Source organism: Trichosurus vulpecula, chromosome 8, assembly GCF_011100635.1.
Source record: "Trichosurus vulpecula isolate mTriVul1 chromosome 8, mTriVul1.pri, whole genome shotgun sequence".
Lineage (NCBI taxonomy): Eukaryota > Metazoa > Chordata > Mammalia > Diprotodontia > Phalangeridae > Trichosurus > Trichosurus vulpecula.
In genome coordinates, this window is record NC_050580.1 from 167,913,667 (window position 1) to 167,931,798 (window position 18,132).

The following is an 18,132-nucleotide window of genomic DNA, read 5'->3' on the forward strand; positions in this document are numbered from 1 at the left end:
TTTAAAGCCCAACTCAGATCCTACTTTTTCCATGAAGCCTTTGGTGATCTTCTTTCCTCAGTTCCAGCTTTCCCCCACACATACTGTTATCCCCCATAGACATCACATAACACTTTATTTTGTAACTCTATAATGGACTTATCAAACACATGATGGCATTTTAATATCACATAATACCATATCATAGCTATTAAAAATGACAAGCTTGTGGACAATAATACACATGGAAAAAGTGACCATGAAATAATGTTGTCAGAAAAAGGATGCAAAATAGTAGGTAAAGGCTGACTCTAATTTCACATGTGCACTTTATTTATGACTATACGAAAAAGGAAATTAAGAAATATTCATAATGTAATCTTCAGTGATTTTTTTCATAAAGTTAAAATTTTTAAGGATAAATTGTGAATAATCAAAAATTTTATGAAATTTCAACCATATATCTAATTAAAATTTTAGAAGTGTGTTCCCATGGAAAAACTTTTATCTAAAAAGTAATATTTGCATGAAAAACCATGCAGACCTTAAAATGCTCATAAAAAGGAAAGGGAAAAATTAGGCTAAAAATGTGTCTTGGGGCCAGGATGGGAAAGGCTTAGGATACCATCTCAAGAAATTTGGACTTTATTCTATAAGCAATGGGAAACATAAAAATATACATACCTTTAAATACCCTTTATATTTTAAAAAACTATATTGTTTTACTTTTATATCATTTATATTTCGTACTATATTTCCTCCCTCCCTCTTCTGTTAGAGCTATCCTTTATAATAAAGGATGAAAAAAGGAAGAAAAAAAAGTTCTGCAAAACTAAATAACATAATTAAAAAATCTGACATGGGGGCGGGAGGAGCCAAGATGGCAGCTGGAAAGCAGGGACTTGCTTAAGCTCTCCCCCAAATCCCTCCAAACACCTGTAAAAAATGTCTCTGAACAAATTCTAGAGCTTCAGAACTCATGAAATAGCAGAGGGAAGCAGGTCTCCAGCCTAGGACAGCCTGGATGGTCACTGGAAAGGGTCTATCACACTATGCTAGGAGCGGAACACAGCCCAACGTGGGCCAAGCCAGGACAGACCAGACCAGGAATAGGCTGGAGCAGGCCACAGGGCCATGAATCACTGAGCTGTAGCAGTCTTTTCAACCCACAGACGCCAAACACCATGGAGCAGGTTAGTGGGAAAGCTGTTGTATGGGGTGAGAGCGGTCCAGCCCCAGCCCTGGGGGTGGCAGAGGTGGTGCGGCAGTGACAGTGGCAGCAGCAGGAAGCTCCTGTAGCTGCTTCCAGAGCTTCAGTGTCACCTGCTTCTGGAGTCACTGGCTTACACGGTGGGAGGAATCAAGCAGCAGACCAGAGTGGGAGTGAGGTCTGGATCACAATCCTGGTTGGTGGTTCTTGGGGGGAGGAGGAGTGCTGCTGTGGCACAGCTTATGGTGACAGTGGAGTAGAAGTAGCCCTGAAAACAGCAGTGCAGCCCCTAAAGCTTGGGACAAAGCACTCTCTACTCTACAAGCAGTCATACCCTGACAAAAAGCTCAAAGGTGAAGTAATTGGTTGGGAACATGAACTGGCAGTGAAAACGGACTCAGACTCAAACCCAGACTCAAACTAAAACTCTAGATTCCTTTTTTGGTGACGGAGAAGACCAAAACATACAGCCAGAAGAGGTCAACAAAGTCAAAGAGCCTACAACAAAAGCCTCCAAGAAAAATATGAACTGGTCTCAGGCCATGGAAGAGCTCAAAAAGGATTTGGAAAAGCAAATAAGAGAAGTAGAGGAAAAATTGGAAAGAGAAATGAGAGTGATGTGAGAAAACCATGAAAAACAAGTCAATGACTTGCTAAAGGAGACCCAAAAAATACTGAAGAAAATAACACCTTAAAAAATAGACTAACTCAAATGGCAAAAGAGCTCCAAAAAGCCAATGAGGAGAAGAACGCCTTGAAAGGCAGAATTAGCCAAATGGAAAAGGAGGTCCAAAAGACCACTGAAGAAAATATTACCTTAAAAATTAGAGTGGAACAAGTGGAAGCTATTGACTTTATGAGAAATCAAGATATTATAAAACAGAACCAAAGGAATGAAAAAATGGAAGACAATATGAAATATCTCATTGGAAAAACCACTGACCTGGAGAATAGATCCAGGAAAGATAATTTAAAAATTATTGGACTACCTGAAAGCCATGATCGATAAAAGAGCCTAGACATCATCTTTCAAGAAATTATCAAGGAAAATTGCCCTGATATTCTAGAGCCAGAGGGTAAAATAGAAATTGAAAGAATCCACTGATCACCTCCTGAAAAAGATCCCAAAAAGAAAACTCCTAGGAATATTGTTGCCAAATTCCAGAGTTTCCAGGTCAAGGAGAAAGTACTGCAAGCAGTCAGAAAGAAACAATTTGAATATTGTGGAAACACAATCAGGATAGCACAAGATCTATCAGCTTCTACATTAAGGGATGGAAGGACTTGGAATATGATATTCCAGAGGTCAAACGAGCTAGGATTAAAACCAAGAATCACTTACCCAGCAAAACTGAGTATAATGCTCCAAGGCAAAATATGGATTTTCAATAAAATAGAGGACTTTCAAGCTTTCTCAATGAAAAGACCAGAGCTGAACAGAAAATTTGACTTTCAAACACAAAAATCAAGAGAAACATGAAAAGGTAAACAAGAAAGAAAAATCATAAGGGACTTACTAAAGTGGAACTGTTTTGCTTACGTTCCTACATGGAAAGATGATGTGTGTAATTCATGAGACTTCAGTATTAGGGTAACTGAAGGGAATATACATATATAGACAGAGGGCACAGGGTGAGTTGAATATGAAGGGATGATATCTAAAAAAATAAAATGAAATTGAGGGATGAGAGAGGAATATATTGAGAGAGGGAGAAAGGGAGAGATAGAATGGGGTAAATTATCTCGCATAAAAGTGGCAAGAAAAAGCAGTTCTGTTGGAAGGGAAGAGGGGGCAGGTGAGGGGGAATGAGTGCATCTTGCTCTCATCGGATTCGACTTGAGGAGTGAATAACACACACTCAGTTGGGTATCTTACCCCACAGGAAAATAGGGGAAAGAGGATAAAGAAGGGGGGGATGATAGAAGGGAGGGCAGATAGGGGGAGGAGATAATCAAAAGCAAACACTTTGGAAAAGGGACAGGGTCAAGGGAGAAAACTGAAAAAAGGGGGTCAGGATAGGAGGGAGCAAAAGATAAGTCTTTCACAACATGAGTACTGTGGAAGTGTTTAACATAATGATACATGTGTGGCCTATGTTGACTTGCTTGCCTTCTTAGGGAGGGTGGGTGGGGAGGAAAGAGGGGAGAGAATTTGGAACTCAAAGTCTTAAAATCAGATACTCAAAAGAAAAAGTTGTTTTTGCATGCAACTGAGAAATAAGATATATAGGGAATGGAGCATAGAAATCTATCCTGCACTACAAGAAAGTAAGGGGAAAAGGGATGGGGGGGAGTAGGGTGAAGGAAGGGAGGGCTGACTGGGGAATGGGGCAATCAGAATATATGCTATCTTGGAGTGGGGGAGAGGGTAGAAATGGGGAGAAAATTTGTAACTCAAAATCTTGTGGAAATCAATGTTGAAAACTAAAATATTAAATAAATAATAAAATTTTTTTTTAAAAAATCTGACATTATAAGGTATATCCCTCACCTATGAGCCTTTACTTCTGCAAAGGATTAGGGGAAATATCTTCTGATGTCTCTTCTTTGGGGTTAAGCTTGGTCATTATAATTTCCTACTATTCAGTTTTGATTGTTTGTTGTTCTTTCTATTTATACTGTTTTTGTCTTCGTTTATAGTATTGTTTTCCTGGTTCTACTTACTTCCCTTTATATCAGTTCATATAAGTATTTCCATGTTTCTCTATATCATATTCATAATTTCTTACAGCACAGTAAAATTTTCATTATACTCATGTACCACAATTTTTGGCCACTTTCCAAAGAGCTTCTACTTTCCAATTGTTGCTACTACAAAAGTGCTGCTATAAATATTTCGATATATATATATATATATATATATATATATACATATATATATACACACACATATACACACATATGTACATATATATCCTTTTAACCCTTTGGCCCCTTTTTTTGGTCACTGACCTCCTTGGAGTACACCCCTAGCAGGAGAAGCTTTGGGGAAGGACATTTTAGTCCTTAATAATGACTGTAATTTCAACTTGCTTTCCTGAATGGTTGTTTGAATTCACAGCTCCAACAATACATTATTACAACTCCCTTTCCACAACCCTTCCATTGACAATTTCCATCTTCCATCATCTTTTCCAATTTGCTGGCTATCACTCCTACTAATGTCCACTGATACTGACAGTTACAGATATATTTACAAGTCTGCATGTCTCCCCCGCCCTTTTTTTTTTTTTGATCCAGCACTGTGATTTCATGGGGATGGGGACCTCCTGGTGATAAAATCCCTTCTATCGGTGCAGCTCAGCCACTGTTTTGCTGTTTATAGTCTTACAGAGTTGCCTGGAACCCTGAGAAGTTGTGACCCAAGGCAATATGTGTCAAAGGCAGGATTTGAACCTAGGTCTTCCTGGCTTCAAGGGCAATTCTCTCTCCACTCTATGAAATCTTTCTAGGGGTGCATGGTACATACTAGATATTCCCAGATACGCATGCAGACATAAACATGTATGTGGTAGGTAGAGATTTATGCAAATATACATGCCTGCATACCCATTTTAAATCCAATTAAGGTAAATAACCTTGTGTTTTACATGCCTGTCCCAAGAAATGGCCTATGATAGTATTTATTTACTGTTTTTGTGAATAGGAATTCTCTTCAAGTGTCATCTAAGTGTCCTAGTCCAGTGGATAAAGCAATGGGGTTGTCAGGAAGAGCTGAGTTCAAATATTTCATTAGCTCAAATATCCCAGTTCTCTGGGACTAAGAATCCTTAATCTGCAAAATACAGGGGTTGGTCTAGGTCTAATGGGGATTTCTTGACTTTTTTTTTTCATGTTATAGACCCCTTCTGTAGTCTGATAAAGCCTATGGATTCCTCAGAATAATGTTTTTAAATGCACAAAAGAAATTACGTAGGATTATGGAGGAAATCAATTACAATGAAATAGAAATCAAATTTATAGACCCCAGGTTAAGAACCTTAAGATGATCACTAAAGTACCTTCCACGTCTAGAATCTAGTTTCCATTCCCCTGACACCTTATTACCTTGGCCATGCTCCGCCCCTGGCACCTTTCTTCCTCATGCTGATACCCTATCACTCTCCAATTACTTCACTCCCACCAAATAAAGATAACATAGGATACTAATTTACAAAGACAATTCAAGGGGACAAATGAAGCTTATAACCTGATAAGGTTATATCAGTAAATGAAACAGTATGCTTTGTTCATACCTAGACAGGGAAAAACAGTGTAGAATAAAACCTGAACCGTACAGACTGAGGAAAGCTATTTTTTTTAAACAACAACCACAACAACAACCAGCAGCAACAATTACAAAGAAAACAAACAAAACTACCACTTAGATGGTGTCCATCTGTCCATTCCGTGGTAGATACACCTCTCTGATTCACCATGACAAAAAACCTCTCTCACCTCTCCAATTCTCTGAATGAGAATCTTGATTCAGGAAAAAAAAAAAGTAATGAAAAACATGTAATGGGCACAAGATGGTGGGCTAAGGAGTTTGGGCAGGGCCAGTCTTTAGGCTTGCTAGCATAGCAGTAAAGTGCTCTAAATTGCTGGTCTGCACTTTTGGCAGTATTTCTCTCCTTCCCCGGTCGTATTTAAGTATAACCGCTATCTCTAGCCTTCCTAAGCCTTAATTCTTATGGACCAACAGGGAAAATCTAGAGACAGGAGGGAGAGCACAATACTTTTTACTTTAATCAGACTATATTAAGGGCGGCAAAGACAGACATTCATTAAGCAGCTTTCAGACATCCTTCGTGGATGCTGAAATTTCCCTAAGAATGACAGCTCAAGTTATGGAGTTGTTACTGTTGTTTTATATGGATCTGTTTACTGGGTTTCAGCCCTTGTTTTCACGAGCCATGGAGATATTTAAAGCCCCCCACATTTACTGAACACGTACGGTGGATGAAGTCTGAACAAAGCAGAGCGTTCAGAAGCCCCGGCCCAGCCCTCCAGCACTGCGGAGGACACGCGGGAGGGGGAAATCCAACTCGGGCGCCTCCTAGACTGCAGCTAATCCCGGGGCCCGGGAGCTGCAGCAGCGCAGGGGGCGAGACATGGGACCCAAACACTGAGGACCTCGCACTCTCCAGTCGCGGATCCGTGCTCTCTCCCTAGGGAGCTGGATGCACAACCGCTCCCAGGGCAGGGTGGCACCGCGCAGCACTCATTCTCAAGCACTGGGGTGGGGGCAAGGCAAAGAGGCCACCACCCAGCGGGGCTCCCATCACCCGCCCGCCCCAGCTCTGCACTGAAAGCATCTTCCAGCCCGGGCGCTGGCGGTCCCGACAGGGAGGGAAGAAGGGTGCGGTGCAGTCGCCGCTGCTGCAGTCCCGGGGACATGTCCAGCAACATCGCCTGGAACAGCGCCTCTCCCGGCAACCCAGCGGAGATAGAGCTCGGCCGAGTCCCCACCCATCAAGGGAGAAGCAGAGAGCTGCCTTACCCATCAGTGCGTCCATCCCGGAGCCCGCTCTCACTAAGTCAGGACGTCCGCCCGCCTGTCTGCTCGTCGCCCTTTCTCGCCCGAGGCAGGAGCTAGGTGGGAAAAGGTGGGGAGGCTGGCAGGGGAAAATGCTAAGCAAGGCTATCAACAGGCTAGTCAATTAGCCTGGAGGCGGCTGCGCGACCTCGAGCCAGGCTTGGAGAGCGGAGCACGCCGGGAATCGTAGTCCAGGACCAAAGGATGTGAGATGCAGGATCGGAGGCGGGACCCCAGGGCATAAATTATCTCTTCTCTTGCCTTCCACTGTCTTCTTTTTGTGTCTCTCTCGCCTTCCCTTCCGTTCAGGAAATATGTGTTAAAATAACATAACCAAAATGTACTGGAAGGTTGTAGAGCTATCATCACCTTTTGAATTTCAGGGAAGAGCTGAGATTGACCCCTTTTGGAATCACAGGGGCTGTGGATAATGGGGGTGGGGGTTTTTCAAAGCTGTGAAGAAATCAAGATGAGTGAATCACAGCCTTTCCCACCCCAACTGAAGGTATTATTAAAAAGGTGTGTCTAGTTCTAGTCCAAGTTCCAAAAGTCAACATTAGGCTGTAGAGACATCGCGGTTTTGGACTTCAGGGAAGAGCTGAAATGGACCCCTTAAAGAATCATAGAGCTATTTGGATAATGAGGGGGGAGGTTTTTCAAAGCAGTGAAGAAATCGAGATGAGTGTCACAACTCTTCCCACCCCAACACCAAATGAAGGCATTATAAAATGGTATGTCTGATTCTAGTCTAGGTCCCGAATGTCATCATTTGGTGCCACCAGCTGGAATGGGAACTGTTCCTGTTGTGGGAGAATTGTTGGCTGGGCTGAGGTTTGGGGAAAACGAGGCTAAGGAAGGAATAGCAAGGACAGTTAGGGGGAGGCTGGGAATCAGGTGGTGTATTTAGCTAGGACCGGCAGATTGGGTTGGGAGTAGGTTGGTAGTTGCTGCCTTGAGGCCATCTGGATTATTGTTAAACTGAGTTACCTGGGGGTGTACTTCGTAGTTTTGCGTCATAAAATCATAGGCTTAACTTAAGTTCCCTAAGGAAGGATCTTTAGAGTCAATTGAGTCCAATTTCCTACTTTTTACAGATGAGGAAACTAAGAGAAATTAAGTGACTTGGCCCTCATTACCATGCACAAAGAGAACCTCTATTTCTATGGGACCTTCTTTTGCCGATTCACTCTACCCCTACCCTTACTTCACTCTTTCTTGGAGATCATGTACTGAAAAGTTATGTCAGGTTCCGCTTGGAGTTAAAAACACTCATCTTTCTGAGTTCAAATCTACCTTCAGACACTAACTAGCTGTGTGACCCTGGGCAAATCATTTAACCTTGTTTGCCTCAGTTTCCTCATCTGTAAAATGAGCTGGAGAAGGAAAAAGCAAACTATGCCAGTATCTTTGCCAAGAAAATCTTCCAAAAAGGGGTCACAAAGAATCAGACATGATTGGAATGACTCAACAACAACATACAAAGAATACCCACATAGTACTGTGTGTCCTTGTTACTATGTCAGAATATGTAGTCCTAATATTAAGGTTGACTTTTTTTCATGTTTTTGAAATAAAGTATTCTAAATATGCTTTTTTTTTAAATGAAGGAAAGGGAGAGTTGAGTCTAACCCTTTTATTTTACAGATGAGGAAACTAAGACAAATTAAGTAACTTGGCCCATGTCAAACATCTAGTAAGTGTCTGAGATGGGATTTGAACCCACTCTTTTCTTGTCTCCAAGTTACAGGGTCAAACTCTTTCATTTTACAGAAAATAAATTAAAGTAAAGAGGTGAATTGGTCCTGTCTTACTTTAATAGTGCTGAGGAATTGAACCAGGTGTTTTAGACCTGAGTTTGGTACTCTTCCCACAATACTATGGCACCTACTAAAATATAAATGGTGGGAGAGGGGGAATAGAATATGCATTTATACAGGACTACGACATGCCAGCACTATGCTAAGTACTTTACAAATATTATCTCATTTGGTCCTCACAACAACCCTGCCCGGTTGGTGCTATTATTTCTCCCCATTTTACAACTGAGGCAACTGAGGCAAATAGAAATGACTTGCCTAGGATCACATAGCTAGTAGTCTGAGGCTGAATTTGAACTCAGGTCTTCCTGACAGACAATCACTCTATCCATGCATACATGCATACACATATACATATAATGTATGCATATATGTCTTTGAACACCACCTCTGACACCTACTAGCTGTTACTCAGTTTCCTTACCTATAAAATTATCATAATACCTGTAGTTGCTACCTCACAGGGTTTTTGTGAAGTTCAAATGAGATAAATGTATGTTAAGCTCTTTGAACACTTTGAACTACCATATAAATGTCAGTTTGTTATTGTGAATATTTGTTTTGTGGATTTGTTCCAATCAACCAGCATCTGAGAAAAATGGTGAAAGAAAGATGATAAAGGGGATAAAATGAGGTCAGGCTACAAACTCAATAAAAAGGGTGTTCTTAACCTGGGATCCATGAATAGTTTTCAGGGGATCCACAAGATTGGGATGCTAAAAGTATTTTGACAACTGTCTTTCATCAAAATTTGTTTCCTTTATAATCCTGTGTGTTTTATTTCATGCATTTGAAAACCATTATTCTGAGAAGGGATCCATAGGTTTCACCAGACTTCCAAAGGGTTCCATTCATGACACAGACAAGGCTAAGAACCCCCAATCTAGAAGTAAGGTGAATTATGTTATCCACATATTGCTAGAGAAATGAGGGGCTTATCCAGAAAGAGACTTGCATATTTAGACATGGCTAATGTAGGAATTTGTTTTGCTGGACTATTTGTTCTTATTGTTTGGGGTTAAAATGAAAAAGTCCTTGTCTTTTCACAGTCCTTTCAACTTTAACTATTTCTACTTTATATCATCTTTGCCAATTTGATGGGCAAGGTAAAAAGCTTCAGGGGTGTTTTCACTTTCCTCTTAATATTAGCTGATATGGACCATTTTTAAAAATATAGTTGTTAATACTTTGCATTTCTTCTTTTGAAAACTGTGTCTTATGGGCATATCCACTAGAAGCAGTTTTAAAAATTCTGCACAAAACTTTTGTTTAAATTTTTTATTCCACCAAGTGTAATCATAATGAACAAGCCTGGCCCTGAAGAAGAAAGGAGAAAATGCTGCCCCTTCTTTTCTTTGCAGAGGTTGTGGACCATTGGTATAGAATATTGTATATAATGTCAGATTCAATTGGTGTGGCAGTTTTGTTGAACTATTTTTTTCTCCCCTTTCTTTTATTCTTTGTTATAAGAAGTGGGTCTCCGGGGAGAGGACGGAAGGAGTTTATAAAGGTGATGTAAAAACAAAAGATTATCAATAAAAATTTTAAATTGCTATTTGAAATGTTCTGTTCCATACAAGGGATCTATGAAATGATTGATATAGATTTTCCCTTCCATGCCTTTTCTTCATGTGCAATTCCTGTCCACAGTCTTTCATAAATCCTCCAGAAAGAATCTGTTCAATGCTCTAGAGCCCTTTCTCTGACTATTTTAATATTCTCTGGGTCCAGTACTTACTTCTAGACCTATATTTATTCCTTACTCTTGATACATATCATCACTTACTTTTTCCAGCGATACATTTCCTTGATGATGTTTTTATATCAATTCTTGAACCCAAATCACTACTGGCAGTATGCTTCAGTATATTTACTCCCATCATATTTTTTCCATAGGCAGCTACTATTGTAGGAGATAGGGCTTTGGGTCTGGGGTCAGGAAGACCTGAGTTCAAATTCAACCTCAGACATTTACTAGAGGTGAGACTCTGGGCAAACTACTTAATCTCTGTTTGTCTTAGTTTCCTCAACTTTGAAATGGGAATACTATTAGCTCCTATCTTGCAGGATTGTTTGTGACAGCCTAGCACAGTAGTAGCTTATTTCCTTCCTATTACCCTTTTGGGCCACTCACAATTTCTTAGACTTTTTAATTTTGTCTCTTTTTAAAAAAAATTTATTTATTTTTAGTTTTTAACATTCACTTCCATAAATTTAAAATTTTCTCCACCTCCCTCCCCTTCCTCCTCTCCAAGACAGTGTGCAATCTGATATAGGCTCTACATATACATTCTTATTAAACATGTTTCCACATTTGTCATGTTGTATAGAAGAATTAGAATGAATGGGAGGAACCATGAGAAAGAAAAAACAAAACAAAACACAACAAAAAAGGTGCTGGAAATTTCCTAAATGCAATCTAGGCTGTTCTCCTATTGAATTCTTGACTGAGCCCAAAGTCCATGCCATGTCAATCCACAATATATATGTTCTGGTTGACTAAATTAATGGAATGGATGCCTATCCAATTGCATCTGCATCACCAGGTCTTCAGCAATCACCTTGATTTTTGTCTTGCCACAGGACTTTGATGACTCTGGAAGACAGAGGGAGGCTGATTTGTATGACCCTGTTTCACTAAAATCCAATTCACATGCAAATCAAGACATCATCCTCATGATGTCATTGGTCCTCTTCCAAACTGAAGGATGAACAACAACAACACTTGTAAGCATAATAGGAATTCTCCATTCGGCCAATCTCTTTTGAGTGGTCATTAAGAGATAAATGGGAGGGGGTGGAGCCAAGATGGCAGCTGGAAAGTAGGGACTTGCTTAAGCTCCCCCCCAGGTCCCTCCAAACACCTATGAAAATGCCTCTGAACAAATTCTAGAGCTGCAGAACCCACGAAATAGCAAAGGGAAGCAGGGCTCCAACCCAGGACAGCCTGGATGGTCACTGGGAAGGGTCTATCGCAGGGAGCTGGGAGTGGAATGGAGCAGAGCCCAGCGTGGGCTGCGCCCAGACCAACCAGAATGGGAGCCGGGCAGAACTGGCGTAGCGCCCTGAATCAGCGAGCTGTGGCAATTACCAGACTTCTCAACTCACAAATGCCAAAGACAACAGAGAAGGTTAGTGGGAAAAGTTGCTGGGACAGACTGAAAGGAGTTTGCAGTCAGCCACCGCCCGGGGCGGGGGGGGGGGGGGATACAGCAGAGGAGGGGCAGCTCTGAGGCTGCTTCCAGAGCTACAGTTGCAGTTGGCTCTGGCCCCAGGCCCACCTGGAGGAAGGAATTAAGCAGCAGATTAGAGTGGGAGTGCAAAGCCTGCTTTGCCCTGCCTGGATCTGGGCTGCAATCCTGGTTGGCAGTTCTTGGAGGAGGAGGAGTGCTGCTGTGGCAGATCTTGCTGTGTAGAAGTAGCTCTGAAAATAGCAGTGCAGCCCCTCAAGCTTGGGACAAAGTACTCTCTATTCTACAAGCTGTCATACCCTGACAAAAAACTCAAGGGTGAAGTAGTTGGTTGGGAACATGTACAGGCAGCGAAAACGGTCTCAGATTCCGACTCAGACTTTGGATTCTTTTTTTGGTGACAAAGAAGACCAAAACATACAACCAGAAGAAGTCAACAAAACATCAAAGGCCTCCAAGAAAAATATGAATTGGTCTCAGGCCATGGAAGAGCTCAAAAAGGATTTGGAAAAGCAAATAAGAGAAGTAGAGGAAAAATTGGGAAGAGAAATGAGAATGATGTGAGAAAACCATGAAAAACAAGTTAATGACTTGCTAAAGGAGACCCAAAAAATACTGAAGAAAATAACACCTTAAAAAATAGACTAACTCAAATGGCAAAAGAGCTCCAAAAAGCCAATGAGGAGAAGAATGCCTTGAAAGGCAGAATTAGCCAAATGGAAAAGGAGGTCCAAAAGACCACTGAAGAAAATACTACCTTAAAAATTAGGTTGGAGCAAGTGGAAGCTAGTGACTTTATGAGAAATCAAGATATTATAAAACAGAACCATAGGAATGAAAAAATGGAAGACAATGTGAAATATCTCGTTGGAAAAACTACTGACCTGGAGAATAGATCCAGGAGAGACAATTTAAAAATTACTGGACTACCTGAAAGCCATGATCAAAAAAAGAGCCTAGACATCATCTTTCAAGAAATTACCAAGGAAAATTGCCCTGATATTCTAGAGCCAGAGGGTAAAATAGAAATTGAAAGAATCATCTCCTGAAAAAGATTCCCAAAAAGAAAACTCCTAGGAATATTGTTGCCAAATTCCAGAGCTCCCAGATCAAGGAGAAAATACTGCAAGCAGCCAGAAAGAAACAATTTGAGTATGTGGAAACACAATCAGGATAATACAAGATCTAACAGCTTCTACATTAAGGGATTGAAGGGCTTGGAATATGATATTCCAGAGGTCAAACGAGCTAGGATTAAAACCAAGAATCACCTACCCAGCAAGACTGAGTATCATTCTCCAAGGCAAAATATGGATTTTCAATAAAATAGAGGATTTTCAAGCTTTCCCAATGGAAAGACCAGAGCTGAATAGAAAATTTGACTTTCAAACACAAGAATCAAGAGAAGCCTGAAAAGGTAAACAAGAAAGAGAAATCATAAGGGACTTACTAAAGTGGAACTGTTTTGTTTACATTCCTACATGGAAAGATAATGTGTGTAATTCATGAGACTTCAGTATTAGCGTAGCTGAAGGGAATATACATATACATATATGCACATATGTATATATACACACACACATATACATGTAGACAGAGGGCACAGGGTGAGTAGAAGATGAAGAGATGATATCTAAAAGAAATAAAATCAAATTAAGGGATGAGAGAGGAATATATTGAGAGAGGGACAAAGGAGGAGATAGAATGGGGTAAATTATCTAGCATAAAAGTGGCAAGAAAAAGCAGTTCTGTAGGAAGAGAAGAGAAGTCAGGTGAGGGGGAATGAGTGAATCTTGCTCTCATCAGATTTGACCTGAGGAGGGAATACCATACACACTGAATTGGGTATCTTACCCCACAGGAAAGAAGGAGGAAGGAGAAAAAAAAGGGGGGATGACAGAAGGGAGGGCAGATAGGGGGAGGAGGTAATCAAAAGCAAACACTTTTGAAAAGGGACAGTGTCAAGGGAGAAAATTGAATAAAAGGGGATAGGAAGGAACAAAATATAGTTGGTCTTTCACAACATGAGTGTTGTGGAAGGGTTTTACATAATGATACGCACGTGTGACCTATGTTGGATTGCTTGCCTTCTTAGGGAGGGTGGGTGGGGAAGGAAGAGGGGAGGGAATTTGGAACTCAAAGTTTTAAAAGCAGATGTTAAAAAAAAAGTTTTTTTTGCATTCAACTGGGAAATGAGATATACAGGCAATGTGGTGTAGAAATCTATCTTGCCCTACCAGAAAGTAAGGGGAAAGGGGATGGGGGGGTGGAGTGGGGTGACAGAAAGGAGGGCTGACTGGGGAATGGGGCAATCAGAATATATGCCATCTTGGAGTGGGGGGGGGGAGGGTAGAAATGGGGAGAAAATTTGTAATTCAAAATCTTGTGGAAATCAATGCTGAAAACTAAAAATATTAAATAAAAAAGACAAAAAAAGAGATAAATGGGAGAGTTATAAGGCATATGGAAAGTAGGCATATGGTCCCTGTAACTGAGGCAGTTGTTATGTTTGTTGCTAGTAGCAATTGGCTATTAAATCAGTACAGCACAAAAAGATCAAATGAGCAGCTCAAACTAGAAAAAGCTGATGGTGGGGACAGACATGACTAAAAAGAGTAGGGTATAAAAGGGAAATAGATACTGGGGTTTTAATGCTCTTAGCAGCCAAATACCCTAGATTAGGATTTGAGTCAAAGATAAGGGGCTGAAAACAGTGGGTTATTATTTCTGAAGCAGGAAATCAAAGAAGTCATAGGAATGATTCCCTAAGCTAAGGTCACAGTAAACAAGAGTGGCTTTGGGGGACCTTGAACTACATTAAATCTTGAGAAAATGTCACCAAACTAAGGAGGGTGAATTTTTTAAAAAGGAAAATCCTAATCAAGGAATGTACATTAGATTAGGGTAAAGAATTAATGGTAGTTACAGAATTTATGGAGAAAAATATAGATGCACTTCTCATGGCTGAGAGTCAGAGGGATCATCTCATCCAATCCTCTTATTTTATAGAAACTGAGGTGAGGTTAAACAACTTGCCCAAAATCACACAAATGGTAAATTGAGGAGGACAGGCCTGAGCTGGATACCACAAAGGGAACTTTGTATGGTCAGAGGGCAATAAGAGGTCATGTACCAACTTGGGATAGAGGAAAAGGGAAGGTAGAATAAGAGAAGGGGTAAAGAATTCTAGTTTTTCATAACTAATGTGGAAATATGTTTAATATGATTGTACATGTACAGCCTATAGCAGATTGTATGCCATCTTGGGAAAGAGGGAGCAGAGGGAGGGAGGAAAATTTAGAACTCAAAATCTTATAGAAGTTGATGTTGAAAACTAAAAACAAACAAATAAAATTTTTTTTAAAGAAGAAAAAAAGAATTCCAGTGTTTAGATTTTATCTATCTTAAAAGCTCAATTTAACAGCATCTGCTTTAATACATTTTTAATCTTTAAGCTTAGATGTTTGTATAGTAATTTTTGATTTTTTTCTTATTGGACCAGTGATTTCATAGATAGGAATAATAATAACTAGCATTTACACTGCTTTATAAATATTATTTCATTTTATCCTCACAACAACTCTGGAAGGTAGGTCCTATTGTTATCTCCATTTTATAGGTGAGGAAACCAAGGCAGACAGAGGTCAAATGACTCACCCAGAGTCACACAGCTAGCAAATGTCTGAGGCTGGAACTGAACTCAGGTCTTCTTGGGTCTGCAGTAGTAAGAGGCAGGATTTGAGCCCTGGTCTTCTGTATGCCAGGTCTGCTCATCCACTACACTTCTGTTTGATTAAAAGTTTTTTTAAGGTAATTTCCTTAATCAATTCTGCCTGCAGTTTTTGCTGCTTATATTCTACTGCTTGGACAGCAAAATTCATAATAGAAAATTGACAACTTAGACTCAGTAATACTTGGGGGCTTAAAATTCTCTACATGTAAGTTGGTAGAAGATGAAAATGTGAAGTAAAGTCTTTAAATTGGGTCACAGAATCCCAGAACTGAAAGTGATCTTATACGTTATACAATCCAGTGTGAACAGAAATTCCCTCAGATGATTGCTTTCTAAAATTGACTGTTTAGAACCTGAAAAGAAAGGAAATATCCTGGCAGGGTTCTAAGTAGGAAAAAAAGGAAGCTGTGCATCAAGTATTCATAGGTAAAACACTGTATAATGCCAGTTATGGCATAATTAATTTTAAAATTTTGTCTGGAGAAGGAAAAAAGGAGAAAGTTGCTCAATATTAGAAAAGGGAACTGACTACTACAAACTGTAAGTATTTTATTAGGGGAGGAATAGAAAGGAATGGTTATAAGCCTACAAAACTCACAGAAAACCTAGAGACTATATAAACATACCTCCTTAGAAGCAACTCTAACATTTTCTACCAAGCACCCTATCCATTGGACACCAATTAAGTGTTAAAGCATTCAGATGGGTGTAGGTAGAGCCATCATGACAATCCCCTAAAGAAATGAAAGGAGAAATTTTAAGGGCTGTTTGAGAGTAACAGTTATCACAAGGTAGCTAACTTGAGGGTGACACCGGCATCTCTCTTTCTTCACTCCTTCTCATTCGTACCTATAGATGTACTCTCTCCCTTGTTCCAAAGTAGTCAACAAATGAACCTTGTTCATATTTCTGCTTTGCCATTTAACTACCTTGGTGACTGTGGGCAAGGTACTTGACCAATCTGGGCCTCTTTTTTCTTATCTGTAAATGATGGGGTAGAGTAGCATTCTGCGGAGACAAGAGAGTTGGTCTAGAATTAATCCATAAGTTCCCTTCCAGCTTTGCATCTATTATCTCATGATTCTTTACTGCTCTGTAGTAGTAAAGTCTCCAAAGTCTCCCTTGTGGCACTCAACTCAGATCTGTCCTTCCCTATGTACTTCATGTTCCAAAATGATTGATTTCTGTCTGTCCATCCAACAAAACTTCCATTTCTTCTGTGCATTTCAGCTAAATATTAGGTAACATATGATTAATAAATCTGCACCAAAGTATGAATAACTGATAGGCTCCCTTCTCAGTTTTCCATGAAGTGTCTATTTATTAATCCAAATAAATCTTTAATTTGTGGAAGTTGGCAGTATAGGGAAGATTTTTGGTGTAGAGGGAGTTTTCTTTAAGTCATATCACTTTACCTTCTAAGCACTAAGGATACAAAGAAAGGTAAAAGAAAGTCTCACTTCAAGGATCACAATTACAGACACATTATATCCGTGATGACTAACTTTAATAGACTTGGCTCTTCTCAGCAATGCAAGATTTTAAGACAACTCCAAAAGACTCAGGATGGAAAAAGTGATTCACATCCAGAGAAAGAATTGCAGAGTCTGAATACAGATTGAAGCAAATTATTTGTTCTCTCTTTTTTTTAATTTCTTGTTTCTGTTTCTACTTTGTTTCTTCTTTCTCATGATTCATTCCATTGGTTATAATTCTTCTTTAGAACTTGACTACTGTGAAAATGTTTAGTGTGAAGATATATGTAGGATCTATATTGGATTGCATGCCATCTTGGGTGGGGAGGGGGGAGAAGTGGGAGGGGGAGAAAATTTGAAACTCGAAAACTTGAGGAACTAAATGTTGTAAACCAAAAATAAATAAATTAATTAATTTAAGAGAGGAAAAAAAAGAAAGTCTCACTTTTTAAGGAGCTTGAAGTCTAATGGTGGAGACAACATGCAAACAATGATGTACACACAAATTATATACAGGATAAACTGTAAATAATCAGCAGGCACTTGACTGATAAGTCATCATCAGTTCTAAATAGGTCAAACTTAAATCTCTAACTACCACAGTTTACTTCTATCTGGCCATAGAGGACTGTCCAAGATGCAAGAGGACACTGACATTAGAGTCTGAGAGTGCAATAATCTGCACATAGTGGGTGCTCAAAAATATTATGAAGGGGTGAGGGAGAAAGAGAACAAACATTTATTAAGCACCTACTCTGTGCCAGGCACTGTGTTAAGTACTTTACAAATATCTCATCTGATCCTCATCACAACCCTGGATGGTATTGTGATTCCCATGTTATAGTTGAGAAAACTGAGACAGATGGAGGGTAAATGACTTGCCTAGGATCACCCAGCTACAGTGACAAGTTTCTGAGCCTGGATTTGAACTCAGATCTTCCTAATTCCAGGCCTAATGATCTATCCACAGTGCCACCTAGATGGACTGGAGAGTGGTCAAGGTCAGCAAAAATAAAGATATCTCAAAGAAGAACTACAGAAAGAGGGATATTGGATTGGGTCGGTCTCCTTCCTTTTGGTAGAGGGGTGAGATACTTCAGGCAAGGAAGGCTGAACAGGACCTCAGTTGGTTTTGTTTAATTGTTTTTCTTTGTAACCAGGGAGGCCTCTTTTTGGAGAATATCTGGAAATGATTATGTTGTAAAAAGA

At 40.0% G+C, this 18,132-nt stretch overlaps 1 protein-coding gene across 1 annotated transcript in view; it reads right to left on the reverse strand.

Annotated features, from left to right (window-relative positions):
* Window positions 1–6,893, reverse strand: part of TMOD2 (tropomodulin 2) — a 53,029-nt gene extending 46,136 nt beyond the window's left edge. Inside the window, exon 1 of the mRNA XM_036735108.1 lies at window positions 6,672–6,893. The gene's annotated coding sequence lies outside the window, so the exon portion shown is untranslated. The remainder of the gene's footprint in view (window positions 1–6,671) is intronic.
* Between the last annotated feature and the right edge of the window lie 11,239 nt (window positions 6,894–18,132).